Genomic DNA, 21,119 nt, shown 5'->3' on the forward strand with positions numbered 1-21,119 from the left:
TTGTTATCTCTTTAGAGCAGTGGTTCTCAACCTGTGGGTTATGGCCCCTTTGGAGGTCAAATGACCCTTTCCCAGGGGTTGCTAAGACCATCAGAAAACAATTATTTACATTACAGTTCATAAAAGCAACAAAATTACAGTATGGAGTAGCAATAAAAATAATTGTATGGTTGGAGGTCAACACAACATGAGAACTACAACATTAGGAAAGTTGAGAACCAATACTTTATAGTTTGGACTGAGTGTCAAGCTGAGATTTATAGATAATAAATATCCACAACTGATGAATGGGCATTGCTTGAGTTTTCTAGCAGAACTTGCTAATGTGGCCAAATAGACTTGACAGTTGATGTTCCTTCATGCATACAGAAGGCTAAGCAGCCAGCAGTGATAGCTCTTGTCTTTAATCCCAGAGAGGTAGAGACAGGCAGACCTCTGAGTCTGAGGCCAGCTTGGTCTACAGAGTGAGTTCTAGGCTAGGACAGCCAGTGCTAGACAAAGAAACCCTGTATCCAAAAAAAAGGAGTAGGAGGAGGTGGCTAAGCAGCCTCTAAGAACAGAAGCAATTGTTTTCTCAAGAATTCTAAAGAGCAGGAGCTAGATAAATGACTCAGTAATGAAGAGCATTCGGTGTGAAATCATGAAGGGAGTTCAGATTCTAATGCCCACATAAAAGCCAGGAGTTCCAGGCAGGTCTGTAACCCCAGCTCTGAGCAGAATGGAGACAGTATTGTTACCAGGGCTTGATGGTTTTCAGTCTAGCTGAGATGTAAACCCCGGGTTCAAAGAGAGATCCTGCCATGGACGATAGATGTAGACCCTCCTTTGACTTCCATCCACCCATAGGCTTGTATATATATTTTTATATATGCATATATATATATATATGTATTCACACACACTCATACCACATATATAAATAAAGATAAAACTCCCAAAGAGCAGAAAGTGACATACATTTATTGTCCTTTTACTTGTGTAATCCAATGAGGAACTTTTCTGACACAGATGTGTCCAAAAAAAGATGAGATTATAAAATTCTTAGAGTGACTTCAGCCCAATTTGCTAGATGTGGGGAGGGCATAATATTGGAGACCGGTTCCTTGCTGCACCCATGAGAATTGTTCTAGAACGTTTGTCTGTGTTCCAGCTTAAAGATATCAGGGTAGTTCCTCTGCATTAACTGGACTCCGTGGAAGGTAGCTAGACTAGAATCTTCTCGAGAAGAGATCAGTTGTGAAGATGTTATGTTCAGGGAATATTGTCCCCAGAGGAAAGAAGGCTGGAGACTGAGGGATAATTTGAATACAGCAAGACAGCACTCCAATGGACTCCAGCTGACAGTGAGGTTATCTAGTCTGTATCCACATCAGCTGATTATTAGTGAGCAGAAATGTTCTCAAGGAGCGAGAGCTGGAGGAGAGGGTCTGCTGTATGTGGTAACTGCTAGGGAAAAGCTCAGTGTAGAATCTACAGTAGAAACATATCCAAAAAGTTAAGAAAGTGACCATAAGACAGGGCATGGTTGCCATGTTTGCCCTGAATGGCCCCTTAGGGGACAGTGTTGAGAAAGAGTGTCTCTATCACGACAAAGGGATTAATGCCATGGCAACAGAACTGGGTTCATTCCCATGGGGCTGATATCAGAACTCTTGTGTCTCTCAGCCCTGACAGGCTATTGTAAGATCTCCCGGTGATACAAGGAAAAAAAAAAAATGTCCTCAGCAGATACAGCTCTTACAACTGTGGACTCACCAACTTTCAGAACTGTGAATCAAATCAATTTCTGCTCATTATAAACCAATCTATCTCTAGTATTCTACTATCACAATAGCAAATTGAACCAGAGGAACAGCCAGTGTTTAGAGAAAACTTTGGAAGGCTGCATTCTCTTCTTCATCCCAGACAAGCATGTGTACAGCGAAAAGCAAAGGAAAATGAACAATAGATCATCTGTACTTTTTCTTTTTCTCTGGCAAAGAAACGTCCAGGTAGGGTTGAAGAAAGGCAAGGAACTTGGATATATGAGGAGAAGTTTGGGTGTTCATTTCCTCTAAGACAATTCAAATGTCACTGAAAAATTTTGGTTTCTCCCTAAGATATGATCTAGAAACAGGAATGAGAGATGGACTTAAAAATAGTAATCACAGAAAACGTATTTTTCAAGTGCACTCTTCTGTATCCAACCTTTTTTAAAACCCTGATGACAAAACACCACAACCCGTGGAACTGGAGCAACAGCACCCGTTTTCACCTCTCTGTTAACGCTTTGTCCGCAGTCAAACAGCAGTCTACGACAACATCTCCAGCACGGGCCATTCTCCTTAGGGCAGATGAGAGAAGCACATTCCCCAGGACCATACACACCGGGCTATAATGTGTGCGGCATGGGAAAAATGATTGCATCCTTCACAGTGGCTGAGCTAGAGATGAGTGTTGGCATTAGTCCTTGGGCAGAATTAACTACCCTCTCTGATATGTTTAATTTTCACAGTGTGATGCAAAACACTCCTCGGAGCTGCTTAGAGGTAAAATGCAGAAGTCAAATAGCATGCCATAGTTTTAATTAAAAAAGAAAAGAAAAGACTCCCCTACACCAGTCGTTCTGGGAGGGATGTAAAATTGAAGAGAAGGCAGGGAAAGAGACCGTGGCAAGGTGATCTTCATTTACCTTGCTACACTGATACGATGGGGGCCAGAAGAATTTTCAAAACTCAAAGTAAATTCTGAACCAGAGATAATGTCACTAATCACTAATTCAGGTTGCCAATATTGACATTCCTACCTGGGAAGATTAGTTTATATAAAAGTGTTAACAGAAAATTCTCTCTGTGTCTCTCTCTGTCTCTGCCACTGTTTCTCTCTTGGTAGTCTGTCTCTGTCTCTGTCTCTGTCTCTCTCTCTCTCTCTCTCTGTGTGTGTGTGTGTGTGTGTGTGTGTGTGTGTGTGTGTGTGCACATATTCCCATTTGTAGTGTGTGTGCGTACACATGGAGAGGACAATACCCCTGTCTTCCTCAATCAATTTCTACCCTATTTTTGAGGTCAGGGTTTCTCACTGGACCTGGAACTCATATATTGGCTAGGTTGGCAGCCAGCAAGCCCCAGGCAAGAGTGTCTGCCTTTCTAAGCCAAGGATTGCAGATAGTCCCTGGGGCAGCTGGCTTTTCAGGTGGGTACTGGGGATTGAACTCAGGTCCTCACGCTTAAGTGCCAAGTGTATTACTGACAGCTGTCTTCCCAACCCCAATAATTTCTTCAACCAACCTACTTTCCCCACTAACAGCATGGCACACTGGATAACCAGGGAAGTAAAATCAGAAAGTAAGAAGTTTAGATTAATTCTATCACCCCATAGACCTTCTCTCTCCCTTCCTGTTGTAGGTCCTTTTCCTCCTTACTAAATAACTCCCTCAAGGAGGAAAGAGAAGGTGCAAGAGTCTTGGAGTGTAAACAAAAGATCAAATGTCTAGGAAAGCAGAAACAAGGAAGATTTCTGACTCCTAGTCTTTATAAAAACAGTGAAGAGGTGATGGGAGAGGAGACCCTAACCAGAGGACAGAGTCAAGGACTGTGGAGCTGCCTGCATGCTGCAGCGTGCTCCAGCGTGCTCCAGGGTCATAGCTTTCATGAATTATCACTCCTGTAGAAGTGGGCGTGCCCGTGACACGCTGCTTTTTTGAGTCATCCCAGGTCCTGTAGCTAACCCATCACCTCCCTTTCTGTAGTGGCTAAAGAAAAACAGATCTCATTAGATAACCAAGTTGCACCATGATGAAATCCTTTGTGGGCTCTGTTTCTGGGGTAGGTAGATGTGTGTATCTCTCCACCCCAAAAAAGTCTGCCATGTGCTTGAGAGAGCTGGGGAGAGGGGGATGCACAGACCAGGCTCTCCTAGTAGCCTGACAGAAATCTAAGCCTTAGTTTTGGTTCAGTAAAATGGGACAGAGCTAGCCAGTCCTCAGAAAAAGCACAGCCTTCAGCTGGCTCAACAGGCACCCCAATCTCCTGATAACTAAAGCTTTCCCTACCCTGCTCCTGGAAGGTCCCTAACCATTAGGACCTTCCACCAATCAGCTCCCATACTAATCTTTCCTCCATCAATCACTTCCAGATTAATCCCTCCTCTCTGGAATTTCCCTAACTCCACTTAAAAGGAGTTTATGACCTTTGGAGGTCGCCAAGTGCTACCCCAACGTTGGAATTAATAAAGCGCTCTTGTTATTGCATGCATGGCTGCTGATCTTCTTCGGGGGGCTTCTCTCTGACCCTAACATGTTTGTCTATCTAAACATAGAAAATAATTCCAAATTCATTAGAGGATAAACAGTAAGGAACACACTTGTTGAAATAAGATATGAATTATGTTTACTCTAACTCATGTAGACTGAAATCCTTGAGAATGACATTTTAAAGCACACATAGAATTTTGCCTAAGAGAAATAAGTTCTCCAGAAAATGATTACAAATCACTTATGGGGACCACAATACCCTTATCTAAACATCTCCTATATAAATTTTGGTAGGTACAGTTGGAGATGTTCTGACAGACCTTAACGAGGTAGGTAATTCCTATGAAATAACTGTTGTTGGCATGACAACCAGTGCATAACCCCCACCTAAGTCCTGGAACCCATGATTGTGTTAAGTTGGGGGGACAATGAGAATTTAGGTGGCCAAGGCAATTAATGTTGCTCACCAATTGCCCCGAACTGAGGAAGTCAGGCAGGGTACCCAGATGAGCCCTATCTAACCACATGAACTGTCAAAGCAGTAGGCTATAGTAACTGAGAGGTGTGGCTGAAGAAAGGATAGAGGACCATGCTGCTAACTCTCAAGGTGGAAAGAGACACCCACCAAAGAAATAGGAAAGATTTCAAAAAGCAGAAAGGGCAAGAAGCTGGATTTTCTCTCTCTATGGCCTCCAGAATAAGAACAAAAATTAATGAATAATTAAGTAAAAATAGAAAGAAAACATAGCACTGCCAGTACTTTGAGCCCAGGCACCAGGATTTTAAACCACGAAGAACTTTGGGTTTCTGGCCTTCAGAACTACTTGATAATGAATCTGTGTTTTTTGATCCACTGAGTTTGTGTGAAACTTGTTATGACTATGATAGACAAGCATATGACTGGGATATGAACTAACAGTCACATAAATCCAAACCAAATGCGTAATATAGGGCAGAAAAGTGACAAGTTATTTTACTGATATCAAAATATATCTCATATGTTCAAATTAAAGTATCTAAGTCAAGCAAGCCAAATTTAAGAAAAAAAGAAATGAACCCAAAGAATATATATAGCCAGAGGCAGAGTGGCTTATGCCTATAATCCCAGAACTGAGAAGGTACAGGCAAGAGAAGCAGAAGGCTAACCTCATCCTCACCCACACAACAGCTTGAGGTCATTTCTGAGCTACATGAGGCCTTGCTTAAAATATAAAAGCATATGTATAGGAATCATTTAGAAATCGATGTTTGAAGACTAATAGGTATTTGACGGTGGATATAACATACTGTCTTCCTCTAGCTCTCTCTACTTCTCTTTCATTTATAGTTTTTCTTTCTATCCTGTCATGTAAGTAATATAACTGAAAACCAAAGCGCATTTTGGTGGTATGTTCAATTTAATCACATAAAGTCTTACATTTACTATCTTTAAATATCAAATTATGTGATTAGATATGCATTTATTTCTTCCAAGTTAATTTTTGGCTAGCACACAAATAATTTTAACTGTGACATTTTCATATATATACACATATATGTATATACATATATGTGTATATATATATATGTATATGTATATCCTTTGGGGTTTTCTTTTCATTTTAGTTCTTCTCCTGGCCTCTGTCATCCAAAGTCTCCTATTTCTCATTCCTTTCTCCTTGTCCTTTACTTTAATAATAAATATATTTCATTACTCTCTCTTGTTTCTTCCTCTTAGCTCCCTTTAGAGCCACTTCTCCTTATGCCCTCTCTCTCTCTCTCTCTCTCTCTCTCTCTCTCTCTCTGTGTGTGTGTGTGTGTGTGTGTGTGTGTGTGTGTGTGTGTGTATGTTTAATTAGATTTCCTATGTGAGAAAAAATATGTGATATTTATCTTTCTGATTTGGGCATATTTTGCTTAACACTATGAACTTTAGTTCCATTTATTTCCTATGACTGCCCTGACTTTCATCTTCTTTACAGATGAAAAAGATTCTGCAGTGTAAACAAGCTACGTTGTCTCTATCTGCTCATGGGCTTTGGGGCTAGTTCCATGCTTTGGTTATTTTGAACAGTGCAGCAATAAACATTAATGTATATGTCTGTAGCATGATGATTTCAAAACCTTCAGATACATATACAAGTGTCGTATATTCATATCATATGATAATTCTATTTTTAGGTTTTCAGGGGAGCCTCCATAGCATTTTCTTTCATGAATACAGCCTTTATCTACTTTCTTCTGAGAGTCAGTGAAATAAACACTCATATGGTCTTCCTTACATGAAACCAAAACAAAAGGCACACAAGTACATGGGATGCTCACAGGCTGAACATACACAAAGCCATCTGAATGTCGCTTTCTTTGGATTTTCCAGAGAATAGAAAACTTTAGTCTTCTAACACAAATGATTTCTTAGAAAATTTGCCAGGGAACATTCAGCTCAATGCTAAAACGAAATGCTTGAATGAAACAGGAAATACCAAAAATCTTCCCACCAACGCCTACAAGCCCAAAGCCACAAAGACCCAGGCAGTGGCCCATACGCTGTGTTCCCAGGTCTCGGGTGCACTGCCTTCTTGTCAGATCATCCCCATCACTACCAGCTGTACATGTACCATCCAGATCAGTGCTTATTAGTCATACGTTTTGAGATGAGCCCAGTTCTCACACCCACCCAACAGCGGGAACGGAAATGATTACTCCGGGCACCATGACAGTATGACTGTGAAGGCAACTGTTTAGTGTTAGCTGATTTGCATTCCGGTGGAGAGCTCCGGAGTCGTGTCTGGAGGAAGTCTGTCCTACCCACAGTTCTACATGAAGCTCTAAGAGCAAGGAGGTCAGATTCTGAACTCATGTCAAGCCGCCCATTCTGGAGAGTGGTGTCCCTTGTTTCCTTACACTACCAAAGGCTGATGCTTACACCCTTAAAAGGAGAGGGAGCAGCTGTGAAAGAAGTTTCCGTGCTTTAGGGAATGCATCCAAATCCCAGACTAGATCTCAGTGATCACTCAATTCTGAAGGCAGTTGAAAGCATCCCACTAGCCTTGTGCTGGAACAGGAAATACCTTTGTCCGCTCTCCTCCTCAGCAGGTAGAACAGTGTTTCTTATCTCTAGCTATAACCCCCACGACAGCCCAGAGCTATTTGTTTCCAAAGCTAACCTTAATGAAAGTAAGTAATTAAAAATAGGACTTCCCATGGGCAAGTTGAGAAGGATATCGTGAAGATGTGGAGAACTGACCAGGAAGTTGTTTCTGCTGGTGGCAAAGATTAGGACCTGACCCCATCCAGTGCTTCAACAGAACTAGAACCTTCTCATGAAATGGAAAAGTGTATTCTTCCCAACTGAGCCATGGAACACAAGCCCAGAGGTTTGTGTTAAACTGTGTGTGTATGGGGAGGGGGGGGGACAGCAAAAACAAAGACAGTGAAGTCAGCTGTGCGCCACTGAGAGATGACCGGCAAATGAAGCGATAATGCTGATGGGGAGTTTAAAAGTTCCTCAATTGTCTGAGTAGGGAGGAAACTCCCTGGTCTTCTGTAACCCCAAGAGCAGAAAGGGATGCCCCCCCCCAAGCCTAAAACTTCATTTCTTATCTATCAGATAGGCAGATGAGGACTGAGGAATGATTTAATAGGGAAAATTAAATACTGCAATCTCTGTATTCAACTATTATGTTTTAATGTGTAACCCTATCATGATTCAAATCGTTGTAGAAGCCTCCCTGGTTACTTTACCAAAACTCTTACAGCTGTATACCCTTCTCAGTCTAAGCCACTCCCCCTTGAGTCTCTGATTCTTGAGCTGTCCCCCTGCAGCTGAACACTTTCCCTTTGAATTCCATTGCCTTCTAATTGAACTTAAATCTGGTGTGTCTTGTTAACAGACACCCCTCAGTTCTACACACACACACACACACACACACACAAAGCTGTTCTTGCTCCAGCCTCACACTGGGGACATTGTCATCATTAATTTCTAAGGCTTTATCAACTCCACTGAACATCTATCCTCTTGCAAGTCTCTCAGTTTTTGAGGTTAAGCCACCCAGCTGTGACACCCTTCTCCTGGCTCAAAACCCCAACTCCTGTACCATTTTTGTAATATCAACATACATTTAGAAGATCAGTCTAAGATCTTCAGAGGTGGTCAGATTCTTGATGGCCTCATTCTGTGACCAGACGTCATTCCAACAACGCCCCAAATTCTGAGAAGCACACTAGTGTAGGCTTTGTCACCACCATAAATTACACAACCTCTGCTACGTTGAGTGCCAAATTTTCCTCTTCACTTTCGAATCATCATTTAAACATGTTTCAGCCTTAATATGACTGCTAATCCATTACCCTTAATATAGTTTCCCCTGTGTAGACAGACACCCTTCACCCTGTCACTTCCCTGCTTTGCCTGGCTCAGATGAAATTAATTTAATTATAATTTAATTATAATTTTTTATAAAATTATATATTTATAATTAGTAAATTATATATATAATTAATTATATATATATAATTTTATAAAATTGCAAACATCACCTATTTCCTTGCCCAATTTTCTTCCACTAAACCCACCCAGCAACTCACTACCACAGATGCAAAGCAATTCAGCCTTTCTGTGCCTGTACCCAAGCAGTTTAATAGTGCCAGAAAATTTCAAGTAAGCCAGGAAAATGTTTTTCTTTTAATTAATATTTTTATTACAAATTTAATGCCAACTAAGCATCAACGTCGATGATTTTTAAGGCAACCTTGAGTTTTGACTCTATGGCTTTCATGTCTTCTCTTTCCTCCTCTACTCCACTCAGCCTCAGAGACTGAGCTTGCTTCCCACTGTTTCTTTTATCTGATCACCCCAGGTCTGCACACCTTCCCATGAGCCACATATATGCATTGGTTCTTATGTTACATTTATGGAAGTAACCTTGCTAAAGGCTGTCTTGATGCTTTCATGGGATGGTGACTATAGCCTTCAACTTCATCAGTCTTTCTCCCTCTGCCACATTATATTGAGCTGTGTTCAAGGGTGCTGCTCTATCTCTCATCCTGATGGGGACATTTTGAGCGAGGAGCAGGGAGACACAAGCCCTACCATCTCTTGCACACTCAGCCAGCCTTTGCTCCTCTTCCCACACACATTATCAGAAGTCTCTACACCCTCCTCCCCACTCACTCCCCAATTCCTCACAACCTGGTGTATTTTCTAAATGCTTGCTGATCACACATAGAAAGCTGTGGGTTTTATACGTTCAGTCTGATTTACTTTCTCTGAAGAACTATTTGTATGTCGCCAGATTCTATTTTCATTTTGAAACCGAAAAAACAACATCTGCAAGTTGATGTGATTTTTCCTTTCTAACATTAATGCAGATCTTAAATTCTATTCTTATTGGACACATTAAGATTTGAGCATGAGCAGAATGATTACATGAAGGCTAGAAGCACAGGCACTTTTGGCTCATGTCCAGTTTTAAAAGAAGGTATGATTTAAGTGTTTCTCTTGCAATAACTTCAATTTTAATGTGTAACAATAATATCAAACTATATAATGAACACTTACATATTACATATGAAAATAAAAATGGACACAATTTTAGAAAAGGATGGCCGAGCTTGTTTCATTTTTCCTTCTGTCCCACTGTCAACGCTATTTTTTGTACTTCTCTATGATATGTACTTTAACTTTGTATCACTTCCAGAAGTGGTGGTATAAACTCTGCAAGACTCAGGGAAGAGCTCAATTTGCTTTGTGCATTCTTTTATAATTTGAACTCCAGGAACACGCATGATCACAATGTTAAATCTGTATTAAGTATCATGCATATATGATAAACAACTTGAAACTCCCTCAATAAATGAAGAGATCTCCTTTTTATGTATTTGTAATTACAATATACAACTTTTCCATATCTCACTCAGCTCTTTAGGCAATGTGTGTGTGTGTTATTGCATTGTTGGTTGATTGTAGATTATGATCATCTTGTCAAAAGACAATCTTTTTTGTCTCTCATTATTACATTATCCTTTCCTAGGAATATGTGTGTGTGTGTGTGTGTGTGTGTGTGTGTGTATTTGTATATATATTCACCTCAAATAGGACACTAATGGCAGACCAAAGTAAGGATTAAACCCACATCCAACTTGTTGAACCAATAATGTTATAGAGTTCTTAGCATGGGTGACCCCAGCATAGCTGCATCACCTCAAGATCTTACTTCAACATGCATGATGACCTCATGGAAGAAGCATTACAGGGTCCCGGTTTCAGTTAAGCTTCCATTTATAATATAACCTATCATTTACTCCTCAGGTCACTTGCAGCCATGGGGCAGAGGAAGGAGTAATGGGTGGACTCTGAGGTGGCAGTTTTGTGACCTCACCCCACTGGAGAGTCTTAGACCTAATTATCACTGTATTATTTGATTGATTCATTTCTATGTCTACAGGACCAAGGTTAACTCTGCTCCAAGAAGATAATGAGATGGTCATCCTGTACCCTGAGGAAAAGCTGTACAGTTACAATCATAGCATTTCAGATGGGCACAGTCACAAAAGCTGGGCATAGGTGTAGCCATTGTAGTAACCAGCTCTTACAGATTTCTTTATGGACTACAGTTTATCTGCTCATAACTGTTATACCTGAGTGCATGTTTTCCAGAATATGTTACTATTACCTATGTGGATAGCTGATGGACTGTCTAGAGTTTTTATTCTCAAACAAATTGCCTATAAAATATAAATGTGTTTTTTAGAGGCTTTATAAATATATTCAGAAGTACATTTGCAGGATTTTAGGCTTTATGGATTTTGGATGGTAGGAAAAGTGAGCTTGCTGGAATTCAACATTCTGAATTACAGTATTTGGTAGTATGCCTTTTGAAATTATGGCCAAAGCAGTAAATTAAATGCTAACAAATTGGGCACTCTGGGGAGGGGGTGGAGGATAAAGCCCTAAAAAAAAGTCATTCACTAAAACTGAGTAAGATGCAAATATAAAGTCTGAACAGATAAAGAAGGGTTTTTTGGACTCATCATTAAGAGGGGCTATGACTGGGTACCATTGCAATGGGAGAACAAGGTGAATAATCACACCACATCTATACTCAAGAAAGATGTTGGTACTCAGTTGCTTTCTCCTTTATTTGTGTTCTATCAGTTCAGGACATCAGCCCAGGAGCTGGTGCCACCTAAATGAGTCTTCCCTTCTCAGTTAAACTTCTCTGGAAACACTCTTGCTGACACACTCAAAAGGGTGTCTCCAAGGGGATTGTAAATTCAGTCAAGCGGCCAATGAAGATTAACCGTCACAGCTGCTACCACCTTAATACACACGCCAGAGAAGAAAAATATCACAAGAAAGCTATAGGCAGGGGATCTCTCAGAGGTTAAGAACACTAGCTACTCTTCCAGAGAACCAAAGTTTGATTCCTGGCACCCACGTGGAAACTTACAACCATCTACAAATCCAGTTCCAGGAGATCTGATGCCCTCTTCTGGCCTCAGCAAGCACCAGGCATGCACAGAATGCACAGACATATATTTAAGTAAAATATCCAAGTAAATAAAAGAATGAACAAAACCATGTTTTAAAAAAAAATACAAGGGCTGGAGAGATGGCTCAGAGGTTAAGAGCACTGACTGTTCTTCCAGAGGTCCTGAGTTCAATTCCCAGAAACCACATGGTGGCTCACAGCCATCTTTAATGAGATCTGGTGCCCTCTTCTGGCATGCAAGCATACATGGAAGGAATGTTGTATACATAATAAATAATTAAAATATTAAAAAAAAAAAATACAAGCCAATTTTTCTGGTGAACATGCAAAAATATTTTATAAAATATTTCTAAAAATTTTTTGGTAATCTATTAGCAAACCAAATGTACCAACACATTGACCCAGAGGTATTTGTCACTAGCAAATATTTATTTCTTGCTGTGGAATAATGATCTTGTACACTGTAAAAATTTGTCATTTCTATTAATAAAACACTAATTGGTCAGTAGTCAGGCAGGAAGTTAGGCAAGGACACCAAACTAAGAGAATTCTGGGAAGATTAAAGGCAGAGATGCAGTCACCACCCACATGCAGAGGAAGCAAGATGAGAATGCTTTATTGGGGAGAGGTACCAAGCCACATGGCTAACCACAGACAAGAGTTATGCGTTAATTTAAGTTGTAAGACCTAGTTAATAATAAACCTGAGCTAACAAGCCAAACAGTTTAATTGTGTTGTCTTTGAATTATTTGACTGCTGAGGAAGGAGCAAAAGATGCTAAAAGACATTTGATTACAAATACTGCTGGATTAAACCAACCTATTTATTTTAAAAAATATCTTGACTTCAAAATATAAATCAAAAGATGTGTTACTTTGGGACAGATGTGTTGCTTTTGTTTCCACAGGAAATGAGAGGTTGTGGGTTCATTCTGGGTTAAGAAAACTAAGGTTTAATCAAGGAAGGCTTCCTGAAAAATCTCCAATAGGAGTGGTTGGTCCAGATGGTCCAACATTTCAGAGGACCTTTTTTGGAGTTTCCTCTGAGTTCTACATCCAGAATACAGAACAGTTTCAAGACTGCTGGCTAAGATGATCCAGCCTCACAGAATACTCCAGTCAGGACTTGAGCATAATCCTAAATTTTCCTTGGGTCCCCATAAGATTACCAGCACCCCAATCAACAGGAAGTAGCCTAGAAAACTATGGCCACATTCCCCAAAAAATGGATTATGGATGTTTGTCTTTGTTTAGTGTGTTGGTTACAAGTTGATATGGATAATGGTCAGGAAAAAAAGTTAAACAAAAGAGATTAGATTCAAAAGGGGAAACAAAGTTAGAGACAGCACACTTCTTGTTTTTAAATTGTTTTTAATTGGTCCTTTGTATTATTCGCTTTGTTTTTATTTTATTGATTTCAGCCCTCATTTTGATTATTTCCTGGCATCTACTCCTCCTGGGTGAGTTTGTTTCTTTTTGTTCTAGAGCCCTTAGGTATGCTGTTACGTCACTAGAGTGAGCTTTCTCCATGTTGTTTCTGTCGGTACTTAATGCTAGGAACTTTCCTCTTAGCACTGTTTTCTTAGTGTCGGATAAGTTTTGGATATGTTGTGTTTTCATTTAGTTGAATTCTATGTCGTCTTGAATTTCTTTCTTATTTCTTTCTTCACCCAGTGATGACTAAACTGAACATTGCTCAGTTTCCATGAGTTTGTAGGCTTTCTGCAATTAGTGTTGTTGTTGAATTCTAACTTTAAGCCATGGTGATCTGATAAGATACAGGGTGGGTATTCCAATTTTTTTTTTGTATCTGTTGAGGTTTGCTTTATCACCAAGTATGTGGTCAATTTTAGAGGAGGTTCCATGAGATTCTGAGAAGAAGACATATTCTTTTGTGTTTGAGTGAAATGCTCTGTAGATATCTGCTAAGTCCATTTGACTCATAACATCTGTTAGTTCTCTTATTTCTCTGTTAAGATTCTGTCTGGCTGACCTGTCCGGGTGAGAGAGGGTGTTGAAGCCTCCCCCTCTTCATGTGTGGAATTTGATGTGTGATTTTAGCTTTAGTGATGTTTCTTTTACAAATGTGGATGCCCTTAAAATTGTATTTTAAATTATTTTATTGTTTGGAAGCTCTGAAAATGTATTTTACAAAGCTGTTCTTAAATTTTATTAAGCAGTCTGAAAATAGTTCAAATTAAACAAGTTTATATTTTAAAAAAAACTGTTTTATTGTATTAAAGTGTTAGGTGAGATGGTGGATTTGAAACTATATCAGTATGACACAGCAATAAGAATGAATGGAGTCTGTTTCTGGGAGGGACTGAAAAAAACAGTAACAGATATATTCACAAATGGATAAATAAAAGGTGTGGAGAAACAAAAGTGACTCAGCAAAGGGAGCCACACATTCCCAGCCATCGACCAGCAATGAAGTTCAGGACGATAGCCTCTGAGAACTTGGAAGCTCCATCCAGCTACTGGGAATCCACAGCCATTCTCTCCATCACGTGCTTAGTGTGTAACAGATTATAAAAATATGGAGGGGCTGGAGAGATGGCTCAGAGGTTAAGAGCATTGCCTGCTCTTCCAAAGGTCCTGAGTTCAATTCCCAGCAACCACATGGTGGCTCACAACCATCTGTAATGAGGTCTGGTGCCCTCCTCTGGCCTGCAGGCATACACACAGACAGAATATTGTATACATAATAAATAAATAAATAAAAATAAAAATATGGAGACAGCTCCGCCTGCAGAGACACCCGTGCCATGTTTTCTTCCTGACCTCCGAACACACTTGAGAGACACCTCATTGCTCCCAGCTAGAATACTAGCCACATTCATAGACTATTATGGCAAGACTTCAATTACACAGAACAAAGGAAATCTATTTAAAGCTAGAAGAAAATGATAGCTCACAAAATCAAACACATTAGAATATCATCAGAACTTCCAACAAAAACCCTCAAAGACAGGAAAGTACGCCAACCACAATTGAAATAGCAAGCAAATTAATATACAATACTAAACATCTATGCCCCAAATACAAGGGCACCCTCGTATGTAAAAGAAACACTTCTAAAGCTTAATCATACATTAAACTCCAAACTCTAACAGTGGGAGACTTCAACACTCCACTCTCACCACTGGATAAGGTCAGTCAGACAGAAACTTAACAGAGAAATAAGGGAACTAACAGATGTTATGACTCAAATGGACATAACAGACATCTATAGAACATTCCATCCAAACATAAAAGAATATGCCTTCTTCTTGGCACCGTATGAAATCTTCTCAAAAATTGACCACATACTTGGTAACAGAACAAACTTCAACAGATACAAAAATTTGGAATAACCCCATGTAACTTATCTGATTATGATGGCATAAAATTAGAATTCAACAGCAACACTAATTCCAGAAAGCCTACAAATACATGGAAATTAAACAATGCTCACCTGAAGCATCAATGGGTCAAGGAAGAAATAAAGGGAAAAAATAAAGACTTCCTAAAATTCATTTAAAATGAATACACAAAATACCCAAATCTATAAGACACAATGAAAGCATTTTTAAGAGGAAAGTTCATAGCACTAAATGACTATATAAAGAAGCTAGGAAAATCCCACACTAGTGAATTAACAGAACATTTGAAAACTTTAGAACAAAAAGAAGTAACTCACCCAAGAGAATGAGACAACAGGAAACAATCAAATTGAGAGCTGAAATCAACAAAAATGGAAACAAAGAAAACATTACACAGAATCAATGAGACAAAGAGTTGGTTCTTTGAGAAAATTAATAAAATAGATAAACCTTTATTCAAACTAACAAAAAGGCAGATAGAGAATATCCAAATTAATAAAATCAGAAATGAAAAGTGGGACATAGCAACAGACACAGAGGAAATCTACAAAATCATCAGGTCAAATTTGGAAAACCTGTACTTCACAAAATTGGAAAGCTTAAAGGAAATGGACAACTTTCCAGATAAATATCACTTACCAAAATTCAATCAAGAGCAGATAAGCAAATTAAATAGGCCTATAACTACTAAAGAAATAGAAACAGTCATCAAAGGTCTCCCAACCAAAAAAAGTCCAGAACCAGATGGTTTCAGCTCAGAATTCCACAAGATTTTCAACGAAGAACTAATTCCAATGCACCTCAAATTGTTCCACACAATAGAAACAGAAGGAACATTGCTAAACACTTTTTTTATGAGGCTACAATTACCCTGATACCCAACCACAGAAAGGCATTACTAAGAAAGAGAATAACAAACCAATCTCACTCATGAACATTGATGCAAAATACTAAATAAAATACTGCAAATCAAATCCAAGAACACATCGGAACCATCATCACCATGATCAAGTCAGCTTCATCCCAGAGATTCAGGGATGGTTCAACATACAAAAATGTTGGAGGAGGGGGACTGAGTCTCCGCTCCTCCTACAACACGAAAATCTGCCAATGTAATCTACCATATAAACAAATTGAAAAATAAAAACCATATGATCATCTCATTAGATGCTGAAAAGGCTTTTGACAAAATACAACATCTCTTCATGATAAAGGTCTTGGAGAGAGCAGAAATGAAAGGAATACACCTAAACATAATAAAAATAGTATACAGCAAGCCAACAACTAACATCAAACTAAATGGAAAGAAACTCACAGTGATCCTATTGAAATCAGGAACAAGACAAGGTTGCCCATTCTCTCCATATCTGTTCAGTATAATTCCTGAGGTCCTAGCTAGAGCAATAAGACAACAAAAGGAGATCAAAGGGATACAAATCAGAAAAGAAGTCAAACTCTCACTATTTGCTGATGATATGATAGTTTACATAAGCAGACCCAAAAAATTCTACCAAGGAACTTCTACAACCCATAAACACTTTCAGTAATGTAGCAGGATACAAGATTAACTCCAAAAAATCGGTAGCCTTCCTTTACATAGATGATAAATGGGCTGGGAAAGAAATCAGAGAAACATCACTCTTCACATAAATATCTCGGAGTAACTTTAACCAAACAAGTGGAAGACTTGTATGACAAGAACTTTAAATCTTTGAAGAAAGAAATTGAAGAAGACACCAGGAAGTGGAAAGATCTTTTATGCTCTTGGGTAGGTAGAATTAGCATAGTAAAAATGGCAATCTTACCAAAAAACAATCTAAGATTCAATGTAATGCCCAGCAAAATTCTTCACAGACCTCAAAAGAATAATACTCAACTTCATATGGAAAAGATAGTCAAAACAATCCTGTACAATAAAAGAACTTCTGGAGGCATCACAATCCCTGACTTCAAACTCTTCTACAGAGCTACAGTATTCAAAACAGCCAGGTATTGGCATAAAAAGAGACAGAAGGACCAATGGAACTGAATTGAAGACCCAGATATTAATTCACACGCCTTCGAACACCTGATTTTTGACAAAGAAGCAAAAAATATAAAATGGAAAAAAAGAAAACATATTCAACAAATGGTGCTGGCTTAATTGGATAACAACATGTAGAAGAATGAAAATAGATCCATATCTACCACCATGCACAAAACTCAAGTCCAAATGGATCAAAGACTAAGTCAGCCACACTGAACCTCATAGAAGAGAAAGTGGGAAGTACACTTGAATGCATTGGCTCAGGAGACCACTTCCTAAATATAACCCCAGCAGCACAGACAATTAAAAGAAACAATTAATAAATGGGACCTCCTGAAACTGAAAAGCTTCTGTAAAGCAAAGGACATGGTTAACAAGACAAAACAACAGCCTACAGAATGAGAAAAGATCTTCACCAACCCCACATCAGACAGATGTCTGATCTCCAAAATATACAAAGAACTCAAGAACTTGGACACCAAAAGAACACATAATCCAATAAAAAAAAATGGAGTACATACCTAAACAGAGAACTCTCAACAGAGGAATCTAAAATGGGTGAAAGACACTTAAGAAAATGCTCATCATCCTTAGTCATCAGAGAAATGCAAATCAAAACAACTCTGAGATTCCATCTTACACCTGTAAGAATGGCCAAGATCAAAAACACTGATTACAACTTATACTGGGGAGGTTGTGGGGGAAAGGGAACACTCCTGCATTGTTGGTGGGAATGCAAGCTGGTACAGTCCCTTTGGATATCAGTATGGTGATTTCTCAGAATATGAGGAAACAACCTTCCTCAAGACCCAGTAATATCACTTTTGGGTATATATCCAAAGGATGCTCAATCGCGCCACAAGGACATGTGATCAACTATGTTCATAGCAGCTTTGTTTGTCATAGCCAGAACCTGGAAACAACCTAAATGCCCCTTGACCAAAGAATGGATAAGAAAAATGTGATACATTTACACAATGGAATACTACACCGCAGAGAAAAATGACATCTTGAAATTTGCAGGCAAGTGGATGGATCTAGAAAACATTATATTAAGTGAGGTAACCCCGACCCAGACAGACAATTATTATATGTACTCACTAATAAGTGGCTTTTAGACATAAAGCAAAGAAAATCAGCCTACAAATTACAATCCCAGAGAACCTAGACAACAATGAGGATCTTAAGAGAGACATACATGGATCTAATCTCCATGGGAAGTAGAAAAAATAAACAAGATCTCTTGAGTAAATTGGGAGGAGTGGAGCCAGGAAAAAATGTAGAGCTCAATAAAATCAATAAAAATAACCAGAGAGATCTCAGATTAAAAAACAATTAGTAATAAAAATATTAGTGATACATCTCAAAGTATTTGAAAATCAAAAACAAGCAGAACATAAAGAAGTAGACAGAAATAATAAAGATCAGAAATTAATGAAATGAAGATTTTAAAAAACCTAAAAATACAACTAATTTCTTAAACAGACAAACAAAATCAACAAGCTGTTAGCCAAATTAGGCAAAATATAGAGAGATAAGACTTGAAAGAATAAAATCAGAGATGAAAATGGGCAAATTACAACAGATTCCAGTAATCTAAGAAACCTATATGAATGGATAAATTCCTAGATATATGTACCTATGATAATTATCAGGTGTGCATAACCAACTTAAGGAGATCCCTAAAAAAGAAAAGTCTCTTACCAAAAAGCAAATAAAGAAAGAAAGAAAAAAATCAAAGACTGAATAGATTCATTGCTGAATTCTACTTAATCTTTAAAGAAAAGCTACCAATAAGGCTTCCCAAACTATTCAATCAAATGGGTATAAAAGAAACATCACCAAACTCCTTATATTAATCAACCATTACCCTGATACCAAAACTAGATAAAGACATAATAAAAAATAGAAAACTATGGAAATGCTAATGAGCAAAGATATAAAATTTCTCAATAAAATAAGTGCATGCCAAATGCAAGGACTCATTCAGAGTACATGTGTGGAGGCCAGAGCCCTGAGTGAAAGTCTTTCCCTCTATCTTGTGTTTGGAGGCAAGATCTCTTTTTGCTCATTGCTAGGTAGACTGACTTAGCTGGCCTATAATCGTGCATTAGGATTACTGAGATTATAGATGTGCTAACACGTCTGGGGTTGGGACATCCAAATTTATCTTCATTCAAATTTTAGCTTATATAAGTGCAAGAACCATCTATCTGGTTCCAGGTATTTGGGGTTTTGTCTATTATTTTCTTTTTTTTTTTTTTTTTTTTTTTTTTTTTTTTTTTGGTTTTTCGAGACAAGGTTTCCCTGTAGTTTCTAGAGCCTGTCCTGGGACTAGCTCTTGTAGACCAGGCTGGCCTCGAACTCAGAGATCTGCCTGCTTCTGCCTCCCGAGTGCTGGGATTAAAGGCATGCGCCACCACCGCCCGGCTTTGTCTATTATTTTCAAAAGCACTCTTGTTTTTGTTTTATTGACCCTTCCTTTTATTTTTTTCATTTGTATACGTTCTCTGATAATATCATACCATGTGCACCTATCATATACAACACCCATTCCAAGCTCCTCACAGACACCCAGCCCTTCCTACCACCCAAATTGTGTTCTTTTTTCTCTTTAACCTCATCAAATAGAATTGATGCCACCCACATACTCTTGGATATATGGCTTTCCACCAGAGCATGGTGAACCTACCAGGGACCACATCTTCAAAGAAAACTGTGGCTCTCCCTCTCCCAGTAGCTGTCGGTTGCCAATAGCTCATTAGCCAGGGGTAGGACTCTTAAACCATTTTGTCTTGAAAAGCTCTTGTGACAGTCAAAACTGAGTTTATGTGTGCATCTGTCCCACTTTGCCTGGAAAGCACTGTTTCCTTATAGTTATCTATCATCTCTGACATAGTCCTGCAGAAAAGGGGCTTGAACTAGATATCCTCATGCTAAGCAAAAGAAACCAGATTCAGAAAGACAAATATCATGTTTTCAATAAACAGAATCTAGGTGGATAAAGAGATAGGGATGGATAGAGAGATGATGATGATGATAATAGATAGATAGATAGATAGATAGATAGATAGATAGATAGATAGATAGATAGATAGATAGATAGATAGATGATAGACAATAGATGAAAGAAAGAGAGGGAGAAAGGAAGGAAGGGAAGAAGGAAGGAATGAAGGAAGGAAGAAAGGAAGGAAGGAAGGAAGGAGGCTAGTTTTCTGTCAACTTGACACAAGCTAGAGTTCTCTGAAAGGAGAGAAACTCAATTGAGAAAACACCTCCATAAAATCTGGCTGAAGGACATTTTCTTAGTGATTGATGGGAGAGGGCCCAGCCCATTATGGGTGATATCATCCCTCACTGGTGGTCCTAGATTATTTTAGAAAGCAGGCTGAGAAAGCCACGAGGAGCAAGCCAGTAAGCAGCATCCCTTCATGGCCTCTGTATTAGTTCCTGTTCCCAGGTTCCTGCCCTGTTTGAGTTCCTGTCCTAACCCTGACCTCCTATAATGATGAATCGTGATGGAAATGTAAGCCAAATAAATCCTTTCCTCCCCACATTTCTCTGGTCATGGTGTTCCATTACAGCAAAAGAAACCCTAACCAAGACAGGTAATAGATGATTGATAGAAAGGCAGGCAGACAGGCAGGCAGACAAACAGACAGACAGATAAATGATTCATAGATGATAGAGGATATGAAAGTAGAGGAGAGACATATTAGGGGAGATAAAGGAAACAAATGAAAGCCAGATAAAAGAGAGGGTATGGAATGCAAGACAAAATATCACACATTTATCTTTCATATGTCCATGTACTCACTGAGACAGACAGAGAGAAAGAGGGGGGGGAAGGGAGGGAGGGAGGGAGGGAGGGAAGGAGGGAGGGAGAGAGGGAGAAAGTGAAGGGAGAGGGAGGGAAAGAGAGGGAAACAGAGAGATGAAAGCAAAATGAAACTACTTGGGGGAGGAAGAATCATTAGGGACATGGCAGAAGGAGAGGAGAGTAATAATGTCTCAGCTATAAGG

Source organism: Arvicola amphibius, chromosome 5, assembly GCF_903992535.2.
Source record: "Arvicola amphibius chromosome 5, mArvAmp1.2, whole genome shotgun sequence".
NCBI lineage: Eukaryota > Metazoa > Chordata > Mammalia > Rodentia > Cricetidae > Arvicola > Arvicola amphibius.